An 11,776-nucleotide genomic window follows, 5' to 3' on the forward strand; every position below is an offset into this window, starting at 1 on the left:
TCCTGCTCAGGTGCTGCTCCTCTTAGCACAGTGGAGGTTGCTGTCACTACGCTCACCAGGCTTCTCCTTCCTCTGTCAGCTTTTGTTTCCTGCCCCTGCCACTGGAGGAAGGTCAAGGCAAGAAATCACTGCTGTGGGACTAACAGAGCCCTAGTCTCAGGGTCCCTGTGTACAAGGGAGAGGCAACTGGTGTGGCATGGCAGAGCAGGGGATGTCCATGCACTGCAGCAGCTCAGCACTTAGTGTGGTGGGAGACCCATTCAGGGTGTGGGCCCAAGGTCCCCTCAGCCTGCACAGATGCAGCCTGCATGACATGTGGCCCCTAGTCACTTTGAAATTGGGTAGCCTGTTCTAGAACCACACCTGAAGTAGTTGATTGTAAGCTCTGCTAGGGATATTGTGTTGCCAGGGGTTTTAGTGATTGGTTGTTTTTTTCCTGTACTGCTCGAATCATAAACTTTTCCTTCATTTTCTGTCTTCCTTGTCTTCTGTCAGTTCAGTCACCATAGCTTTGAGGCTGAAAAGTTCAGTGTTAAGCAGCATGTTTATTAAAGTTTTCAAGTTAGCTAGTCTGAGTGTCAAGACTGCCTAGCCCTGGGTCAGACAAATGCTTGAAAATAGTTTAATCTGTTGAAATGGGTGGCAATTATTTGCTTAAATAGCTATGAGGAACCGGGGTTTAGGCCCATTCATATGCTTTAAGTTTTAAGATGCATGTTCAGGTATTTGGCATAAAAGCTACTATTAGTACTTTACCCAGACCAAAATCTGCCATCCTGTGGCTTATGCTGGTTTCAGTTCTGTGGACTCTAGTTTATGTGAATTGTACAAAATTCAGCATATTGGCTTCAAATATAGCTGGGCATATTTGCCTGAAGTGTCAGATTGCTGTCCAATAGAGAGTGGGGGCAAAAATTGAGAAAGGTGCCCACTGCTGCAAGCTGTGAGTTTATTAGGGAGACGGTTGGCAATGCAAGGTTTCGTTGGGGTTTTTTTACTGACAATCTGCGAGCTTTTGACTGACAGCCAAACTTGTTTTACTGAAATATCTTTTTCCTGGTATGTTTTACATAATATAAATACAGCTCTTATTCCAGGTCCCATTAGTAGGGCTGGGTTCAAGTTTAGGAGTTTAGCATCAACCACCATGAAAAAAAGAAAGTTTGTTTTCAGGAAAAACTTGGTATTAAAATGTCTTCCTTGGCTGCACCCCTGCTTGACTGTAGCAATGGTCTTAAATTGTGCTGTCCTTCTTGTCAGAGCCCCAACATAGTCACCCTCTGATGCCCTTACTGCACCCTGCACTGTGGTGCTCAACTCGCCAGCAGCACACACCTGAGAGACCACTCCCTTCATGGTGCTGTGCTCCCACTCAGACACAAGTTGGTGCTGCTGTTCTCTGTCTGTCAGAGTTTCCATCAAGTTGCAGCTGCTTAGTGTCTTCACTGATGATTACAGGGACCAGAGCAGAACCATATAGGTTCATAGATGTAGGGTTGGAGGGGACCTGAGCAGATCATCAAGTCCGACCCCCTGCCTTGGGCAGGAATGAATACTGGGCTCATATGGCCCTTCCTAAGTTTAAGCTCATATGACCCCAGCTAGGTAGTTATCTAGCCTCCTTTTAAAGACCCGTAAAGTAGGAGCCAGCACCACTTCTCTTGGAAGCTGGTTCCAGATCCTGGCTACCCTGACTGTGAAGTAGTGCTGCCTGAAATCTAGCCTGAACCTACTCTCAATCAATTTGTAGCCATTATTCCTTGTTACTCCAGGAGGTGCTTGGGGGAACAGGGTCTCACCTATTCCCCTCTGGTAAGTTTTATAGACGGCCACTAGATCCCCTCTCAGCCTTCTCTTGTGAAGGCTGAACAGGTTCAGGTCCCATAGCCTCTCCTTGTAGGGCCTGCCCTGCTGGCCCTGGATCATGTGAGTGGCCCTCCTCTGGACCCTCTAGCTGCTGGCCTCATCCCTCCTGAAATGCAGTGCCCAGAACTGGATACAGTACTACAACTGTGGCCTGACCAGTGTCACATAGAGGGGGAAGATCACCTCCTTGGACCTGTTCGTGATGCATCTGTGGATGCATGACAAGGTGCTGTTAGCTTTACTGACTGTGTCCTCAGATTGGTGGCCCATGTTCATTTTAGAATCAATATTGACTCCAAGATCTCTTTCTGCCTCTGTGCTTTCGAGAAGGGAGTACTCCAGCCTGTAGGTATGATGCTGGTTCTTTCTGCCTAAGTGCAGTACCCTGTACATGTCAGTATTGAATCCCATCCTATTCACATTCGCCCACCCCATAACCTGCCCAGGTCCAGTTGTATCCTGTTCCTCCCTTTTGGCATACCCACCTCACCCCAAATCTTGGTGTTGTCAGTGAATTTGAACAGGGTGCTTTTCACCCCCTTGTCCAAGTCACTAATAAAGAAATTGAACAGTACAGGCCCAAGGACTGAGCCCTGGGCGACTTCACTGCCCACCTCCCTCCAGGTCGAATATGATCCATCCACTAGGTGCAGCCCCCTAGCTAACTTGAGACCCATCTGACAATGCCACAGTCACCTAGCTTTTTAATGAGAATGGGGTGGGAGACAGAGTCAAAGGCCTCCCTGAAGTCCAGAAAGGCTACATTGACTGTGACACCTGTGTCCAATGATTTTGTGACCTGATCGTAGAAGGCTATCAGATTGGTCTGACAGAACCTGCCTTAATGAAACCATGCTGGTTGCCCTTGAGCATCCTCCCCCCCTGCTGGTCCCTCCCAGATGTGCTCCTAGATAATTTTTTCAAAGAGCTTCCCCAGGACTGAGGTAAGACTAATGGGCCTATAGTTGCCTGCATCCTCCTTCCTCCCTTTTTGAAAATTGGAACCACATTGGCCTTCTTCCAGTCTTCTGGCACCTGGCCAGAGTACCATGAGTACTTGTAAAGCTATGCCAGGGGCCCCGCGATGACCCCTGCCAATACCCTCAGCACCCTGGGGTGGAGAGCATCTGGACCTGCTGATTTTAACAAGTCCAGCCCCTCCAGAAGTTCCCTAACTTGGTCCTCCCTGACCCAAGGCCTGGTGGAGTCCCTCCTGAATCCAGGTGGGGGAGATGCCTCAGTCCCTGCTCAGAAAAATGGAGGCAAAGAATTTGTTAAAAAGGTTTGCTTTTCCATGTGGTGCAACCACCAGATTGCCAAGCATATCCTGCAGGGGCCTGACGTTGCCTAGTGCCTTCTTTTTACTCCCTATGTATTTAAAAAAAAGACTTTTTTCTGTCCTTGATCGTTGTTGCTAGCCCTAGTTCTGTCTCTGCCTTAGCCTTTCTAACAGCCTCCCTACAGACTCATGCTATGAAGGTATAATCCTCTTTGGTGATAGCCCCCCCTTCCATTAGATGTATGCCTCCTTTTTGGCTTTTAGACATTCCTGAATGCCTCTGGTGAGCCAAGGGAGCTTTTGAGCACTTTTTCCTGCTTTTTGCGTTGGGACTGTCGCCCCTTGGGCTTGGAGGATCGTCTCCTTAAGGAAGGACCACTCATCTTGGACACCTAGTTCCCCTACTCTTGGGACCGCAATGCCTCTCCTACCAATCTCCTCAACTCATTGAAGTCAGCCCTCCTGAAGTCCAGGGCTGCTGCCTTGCTGTAGGCCCTTGACACCCTGTGCTGGATGGTGAATTCCAGTAGGTGATGATCGCTATCGCCCAGGTTGGTCAAGAACCTGGAGTCCCCTCACTAAGTCATTGCCTGTGGCCAGGCCCAGGTCCAGCAGGGCATTCCCCCTGGTGGGACTGTGCATCTTCTGGGTTAGGGGGAGGTCTTGTATCTCAGCAAGGAACCTGGTTGACTGCTCCTCCCAGCAAATGTCTGGGTAGTTTAGATCACCCATGATGACCACATCCCTTGACTTAACTGCCTCCGTGAGCTGACCCAAAAATTCCTGGTCCAGCTCTTCCCCCTGGTTGGGTGGTCTGTAGTAGACCACACCATTAAGTCCCTTTCCCCAGGACCCCCTTGTATTCTGACTCGGAGCACTTCAGTCTGCCCCTCCTCTGACCCCATCCTGTTAGTTGAGGACATGTATTGCTCTTTGACATAGAGCGCCACACCCCTGCTTTTCTTCCCCATTCTGTCCCACCTGTATAGTCTGTAGCCCTTAATGTTTACCACCCAATCATGAGTTGAAGTCCACCAGGTTTCAGTGAGCCCTACTATGTCTGGGTTTGTACCAGGTATCTGGAGAGTGAGTTCCTCCTGCTTATTCCCCGTACTTTGAGCATTAGGAGGCCTTAAATGCCTTTACACTATCGGTGCATGTCTCCTCCCCCCCCAATTCTTAGGGCTATCCAAACCCTTGTCACTTATCTGGGTACTTCTTGTGCTCATCACCTGTCTTGGCTGGGATGTGTCCTCCTGTGGCCCCATCCCCTGGCAGAGCTAGTATAAAGCACAGCGTATGAGATCAGCCAACCTAGAAGAGAAGACACACTTGCCTTTAGGGGCTGTACCCAGCTGGCTGCAATAAGGATATCAGGGTTAGTCATCTGTTGAACAGGTGCTACCTGATGCAACCCCAGAGACATGGCCTGGTCCCAGCTGGGTTGAATAAGGCAATCCAGGTAGCCAGCCTCCTGCAGCTGCAGGCAGCAGGCCCCAGCTACTCTACCCACTAAAAGCCAAATCTAGCCTACAGTATCCTTGTCTTAGCAAATTCAAAAGTTCTTGCTCCCAGCCTTCCATGCACTTCCTTGTTGGTATTGTGGTAAGATCTGTGGCATTCCTTGATTCCAGTTGTCTGCTTTTGGTTCTGGTTTGACCTTCAGCACTGTCTTTTGACTTGTGATCCTGGTTGAGCCTTGGCTTACCCTGTCTCCAGCTATGGCTTCTGTCCTTGGCCTGTTCTGACTTTGGCTCCGGCTTCCAATGTAGGAGGGCAGTTGGATCTACCTTGTTTCCCCCTCTGAACTCGCCTGCCACAACTTTGATTGAAAACAAAAAAAGGTTCAGTTATATTCTTTAGGGGTGAGGAAAACACCACAGACCTCCCAGATGATAACTCACATGGTACTGATTTTTATTTAGCAAGCAGTTACAAAGTGGCATTCACCTCATCAATTACCTCATTAGCAAGGGAAACTCTGTAGTTGAGCTGATAACCCCCCTGGCTGGGGCGTGCCCCAGATGCTATTAGACTATTCTTAGTTCAAGTGGCGTCTTCCCGGTTAATTAAGTCATCAGCAGGGCACGTTCCCTGCACCTCTACAAGTAGTGATCAGAGAGCTGCCTTCGCAGTTACTTGCCGTGTCTAATGGTGGAGCTGGCTCAGCTCTTAGCTATCCAATAGTGCAGCCGGCACTGCACCGCCTTAGCTGCCTGTGTTGTCCCAAACATCTTTACCTCAGGGTTCTTCATGGCCCGACAATCCCCCGAGCCCCGACTCTTCCCAGGGCTATCTCCCCCCCGGGAGTGTGTGTGGTGGCAGCCCCCTCGGGTGAGTACCCCTCTCATTAGCCAGCTGTGGCGTCCTGGGGTTGGTAGTCTCAGCCCCTTTTTGGTGGGTGATTGGGCTTCTCTCTCTCTCTCTCTCTCTCTCTCTCTCTCTTTCTTTCTTATCTTGCAATTTGCTGTTCTTCCTCCAGTACCTGGAAGCAAGGTGTGCTTGCTCGTTGCCAGGTTTATACTGGCCATGGTGAGTTAATTATCCTGATCTCTCCCCAGTGTGTGATTCCCCCCACCTGTGTAAGGTACCCGCTATGGTTACCCACACCCATGGCTACCCTAGTAATGGGGCTCCTGCCTGAGCCCCTGTTACATTCAACTCCAGTTCTGATGCAAGACCCTACTGCAGCCCCCACCGCCCTGTGGAGTTGATCTGGGTTGCACCTATGCTTCAGGTCTTACTACTAGGCAAGACAACCCACATCCTGGTTTCCTAGCATTTACTGATAGTTAGGGATCTGGGTTTCCCACTTCCCATGGAAAAATGGAGTAAACCAGAAGCAAACACGGATTTCTTGTTTTACAAGAGAAACCCATGGATTTTGCCATTTTGCAATGAGCTCCTTGTCACTGCCGTCACTGCAGCCCCTTGCACTGGTGGCAAGCAGTGGCAAAGAGATCCCCGCATGGATCCACTGTTTTCTGCCATGCCCGGTCGTGCCTGCTGGGCTCAGGAGACCCTGGGGGAGAGAAGCAGAGTGGTAGGGAACAGTGGCTAGCAGCTCCTCTGCACAGCTCCACTGTTCCCTGCTGCCCTGCCTCCAGAGCCCAGCAGGCACAACCTGGCACAGCAGACAGCAGCAGAGCCACACGGGGATCTACTTACTCTGCTCACCCTGCACTGCCCTGGAGATGTGCCTCCTGGACATGGGGCTGTAGTGAAGGCAGCACCATGGGACTGCACCCCTCAAAGCAGCAGCAGAAGCAGGAGGTGTGTGGTCAGGGCGGGGGCAGGGGAGAGCAGAACAAGGAGATCCCTGCATGGCCCTGCTGTCCCCAGTCACACTGGATCATGCGTGCCAGGCTCTGGAATCCGCGGGGGAGGGAAGCAGGGTGGGAGCTTCAGCCTGCACCTGCCCTGTCTACAGATTTGGGGGGGGTGTGGGTCCTCACCCTGGGAGTGCGCATGGTGGCAGGGCCTGCATAGGGTCTGTGGACCCAGGTCCATAGTCTGGCAGTTGAGGGCCCCCTCCTGCATGGCTGGGGGAGCAGGACTGTGGGTGGGGAGTGAGGGGCACCAGCAGGGCCGGGGGTGAGGGGGCTGTGGGGGACCTTTAAGTTTAATTGCAGATTTTGAGTTTTTTAGCAGAGAATTTGGTATTTTTTAGCAGAGAATTGTGTGTGGGGGGGGGGCGGGGCGGGGCGGTCAGGGAAAATCAGGATCCCTGCTGATAGCCATTCTTAGCCTGTTTTCTCTAGTGATGGTCCGCAAGTTTACTGACAGTTGACAACTCTTAAGAAGTCTATTAAAGCTGTACCTTAGCTGTACCTTACCATATTACGGCTTCTAGTTCGTCTTCTTTTACAAATATTTACTTCAATTAGTTCTACAAAACTAGGAATTAATTTTTTCATTCTAGACACCCCCTTTTCCTTAGCCTGCTCTGATTGTAAGAACTGTTCTTGAGAAAACAGACTTTTCAGAGGAATTTAGCTGTAGAGCCAGTCAGGCCCATTCTCTTTCATCAGGGGAACTGTTTAGGCAGGCCTTGATCTCTGTAGTTAGTGCCAAGTCTTTTTCAAAGGATTTTCCTTGTAAAGTTCTCCCATGCTGAGGGAGCTGCTCACCTGATTTCCATAACTTTGACTTCTGGAAGATCTGGGTACTGACCTCACAAAGCCTTATTACTAGACAGTTTCAATGAGAATTAGAAAACCCAAAGTATGTATGCACATAATGTTACCATGTCATGAAAACCCATAATGACAGTTATGTAGCTGCTTATGTGCTTTCCAAAATTATCGTTGTAATTCTTTTTCATTAAAAAAATTCTATAGAGACAACTAGCACATGTACATTTTCCCAATAATTCCCACCCTCCCACAACTCCTCATATCAAGGTTGCAAAAGGAAGTTGGGGCTCTACTATATGCATGGCTGCATAATGTCAAGACTCATAAAAGTTTAACTGTCTCTTTCTTTTTCCTTTAACAGACAAAGACTGCGCTCCAAAATCTGATACACAGACATCAGCAAATACCAGGGAGCATGTGGAAGGCTTTTTTGGCACGGTTCGAAAAGACACAAAAAAATGACTAGAAAATTTTACCGATTTAGTGACTCATTAATTGTAAAATACAAAATTACATGTAGTTCAATAAGCAGTCCTCTGACAATTCATAGTAAAAAGAAATGTTCTGTAGAAATGGTTGCTGGAAGATTGTCACTGATGTTACATATTTAATTTATGGATTTCCATATAACCAAACAAGAAAAATGTGATTTGATTGACTGTAGATTTTCCTGTGTTTGTATCCAGGGCTCAATCTTGCACGCTCTACCCAAACAAAATTCCTGATGATTTCAATAGGAAGCTTGCTTGAATACAAGCTACAGAAACAGACAGAGAACTTATGCAAAAAGGTGCATGCATTTTTTTTAAGTTAGTGAACCAAAACCAAAGGGGCTTTGGTACATAACTGTTACTTTAAGTACTTAGGAACCTAGGTTTCATTGTTTAGATCTTCAGAATACCATCCTTCTCAGCTCTACCTAATCATGCAAGTGCCTAAATTTCTGCCTGTGGATATGTGCAAACCCTGTCTATATCCTGATGCATCTGAGCTGCTTGGAGGCTAAATCCTGGTGTCTCAAAGTAGATGTTGCCTGCTTACCTCACCTGCAGGTACAATCCGGTAGATACTTTTTTCAGTACACCTGTTGGAGTAAGCATCCTCCCATGATAGTAGAGAATGAGAGACCATGTGGGTCTCGGTAGTCCAGTGCTTAGGTTACTTGCTTGGGATATGTGAAAGGGAGATTTCCATTCATGCTCCAATGACCATATTTCCACAAAGAGGAGTGTTTGGAGAGCATGAGAAAATACTCCTCTCAGAATATGAAATAAAGTGACATTGAATGGTTGCTTTGAATTTATTTGAGTCTCTGTTCCAATAAGGCAGAAAAGGAATTTGAAAATGCATTCCCCCCATCTTGCTAGTGAGTGTTACAGCACCTAGGTTTAAAAGAGCGCATGTGTGTTGGGAGAATCGTGCTGTTCTCTTTCACAAAGATTTAGTGGCTAACTCCAGGAAAAACTTAGGTGGCTAAATAGCAGCAAAGAATAGGATCATTTGTTTGCTATGCTATCCAATAGAAAATGTTGAGACAGCTTCCTGCTCACCATGTTGCTACATATGTATCCCATTCTTAGGCACCCAGACTCCCCATGTAACACCTGGGCAGAATTAGGTGCCTAGCTGGGTCCAGGATTGCAGCAGGTACCCCTAAAGGTTGAGTGATGCATCCCCCAAGTCCCTTTGTAGTTGCACCCCTAAATGCCTAACTAACAGCTTTCAAGATATTAACTAATTCCAAAATGGCACTCCTTATAATACATTTTCAGCAGTTCCCCATTTCTAACTGTGCATATTGTTCCTAGATAATTTTCAACTTTCTTCTCACGTTTATCTGACAAAATATTGAGTCCAATTTTAAGTCTAGCTGAATTATTAGACCCCCTTTAAGTGCCTGTAAACTGAAGCTTTATATAAAATATGGCATTAGCTGGAGTTTACATTTTTCATATGGTGCATATTAATTCCTAGAGTACTGAACCCAAAATTGCCAGTGATTTTTAAGTAATGGTGTATAAAGTCCCTCAAGTGAGATGAGAAGGGAACTATAAAAGGTTTTCCATACTCTACTCAGTAATATATTTCAAAAAACTTTTCTGTTTCTAAATGTTGCTCCCTCCAATATGTTCAGCATTTCCATAGTAAAATTACTGTCAGGAATGAAATACTCTTTGCTGTATAAGTAATTCTCAACCAGAGTGCTGTGCAGTTCCTTTGAAGGGTGCTGTGAGGTGTGAGGAGATGAACAGATAAGTGCAGGCTTGGGCTTGTCCCTGCCTAGCTGATCTACCCTCACTGCCTGGCCAGTCTGCAAGGAGGCAATCACTGTAATCTGTAAATCAGTTTTTGGAACTGGGTGCCACTCAGTGAGGTGTGCCTTCAGTCCAAAAAGGCTGAGAACCACTCTGCTAAAGACGCAGCATGTCTCTTACTTAAGTCAGTGGCAAAATGCTCTTTTACTTCAATGGTGCAGCAGTCTATAAAATCTATAAAAAAATATCCCATTTTGCATTGTAGGATGTATGAGTTTTTGTTACGCAATAGCAAATTATTTTGTTGTTAGTTTCAGTCAATAAAGGCAATCTCCAAACACACACAAGTTAATGGCAGGACTGAAACAATGAGGGTTGATTCCAATCTCAAATGCTTACTTTGCTGGGAAGAATATGAGCACTTAATTAGTGCAAAAAAATGAGCTGTGTGTTTCAGATAAAGCTTTCAAATAGATTGCAAGTGAATGCTATTAAAAAAAAAAAAAAAAAGTATGGCTTAAGTTTTGCCAGCTTTCATGATAAAATTACTAGCCTGTCCCAACTGAATGTTTTAATATAAACTCTCAAGACTCCTGGAGACAAGTGACATTGTAAAAATCTCAGCTGTCATTTTTTTAAAAAGTCTAGTAGTCCTGTTTTTAAAAAGGAAAGCTTGACCTGCTTTCTGAAGCTACCACAAAGCCTCAATAACTACAAAGCAAAGAGGAAGGTAAAACTGTATTTATTTAAATAAATTCTTTAAAAATTATTATCGTGATTTCTTTGATGGCTCTTACTGTCAAGTGTATCTTTTGGTTGCCATTTAAAAAACTGCAGTATATATTTTGGAAACACTGACCGCATCTACACAAAACACTGACTGAGCAGTCGTTACTACACAGTCATTTAGTACTTGTTTATCAAGTACTAAAAGACTGCACAGTAACCCGAGTTACTGCACAGCAGCACTGCCAAATGTCTTTTTTGTGAGGCTGTTGCTCAGTACCTTGGATAGTACTGCGCAGTAGTGTCATGTCATGGTTGTTGCCACGTGACACTACTGTGCAGTAGTAGTATCAAGCTACTACGTAGTCAGCATATCATGTAGACGTGGCCACTGAGAGAGAGAAGATGAAATATTAAACTAAGCAGGTGTGTGTGTGTGTGGTTTAAAGAAAAGGACATTTTCTTTTGTCCTACAGCTGGTGTCATTCTGAAAATTCGTTTTATTCCTAAGTTGTCCCTTGCTAAGTGCAGGTCAAAAGAATTCCTAATGCCCTTCATTTTTTCATGAAAGCCAGATATTGTGATATTTGAATGTTAAGTTTTCAGGCTGTGTGGGATCTTCATTGAGTGAAAGCTCACATGCACATGCTTGCTATGAGTGCGCATATGCCACAAGTGCTCAAGCTTGGAGTCTTTTTGTCATATCACTGCCTACAGACTGACTATGCTTCTCCTTTTTGTGTCCTGCACTAAAAGGATAAAGTGTGGTGCCTCCTTTCTGTTCCTCCCAATAGCCTCACCTCAAGACAAAGCACTTCATTGGCTCATGTTTCTCACAGTTTCCTAAAGCTCCGGAAACCCACCATTGCGCGCGCGCGCGCGCACACACACACACACACACACACGCACACACACTCACTCTTTATTAAAACACAGTGAAGTAGCAGGTATGCCTATGCTCTACTATAGGGATTTTGCATGCTTCTGGGCTTTGCTGCTTACCTCACAGGGCTGGGAGGGAAATGTTTTCCCCTCCTGCTGCTGCTTATATCAGGGTTTGTTTAATGCTTTCCTCAAAAAGGGTGTGTGTTGGCTGCAGCCAAGATATGGGATTGTGAGGAAGAAACGCCAATATTCCTGCTAGCATTTAAACCCCGAAATTCCTGCCTTGAGGGTTTTGTCCCTCTGCTCAGGGGACAAGATCACCTGATCACCTCAATTGTATTTATTTAAATAAATAGAATTTAAAAAAATTATTATCACAATTTCTTCAATGGGTCTTACTGTCAAGTGTCTTTCGGTTATTTTTGTCTTTCGGGCGTCTCTTTGCACTCAGTAAGTATTCATATTCTCCCCATGGCCTGATCACCATATTTGGGGTCAGGAAGAAATTTTTATCGCATGGTCAGATTGGTACCGACTGTGCGGGTTTTTGTCCTCTTCTGTAGTGGGGTGCATGGCTGTAGCAGTACAATAAAAGCCACGTCATCTGGCACCTTACAAACTGGCATGCT

The 11,776-nt window shown here is 46.2% G+C and overlaps 1 pseudogene; it reads left to right on the forward strand.

Moving 5' to 3' along the window:
* The window catches only part of LOC102559167 (monoacylglycerol/Diacylglycerol O-acyltransferase-like), a 48,122-nt pseudogene extending 37,817 nt beyond the window's left edge, over positions 1–10,305 (forward strand).
* The last annotated feature ends 1,471 nt before the right edge of the window (positions 10,306–11,776 follow it).

The sequence above is a fragment of the Alligator mississippiensis genome, chromosome 3, assembly GCF_030867095.1.
Source record: "Alligator mississippiensis isolate rAllMis1 chromosome 3, rAllMis1, whole genome shotgun sequence".
Classification (NCBI taxonomy): Eukaryota; Metazoa; Chordata; order Crocodylia; family Alligatoridae; genus Alligator; species Alligator mississippiensis.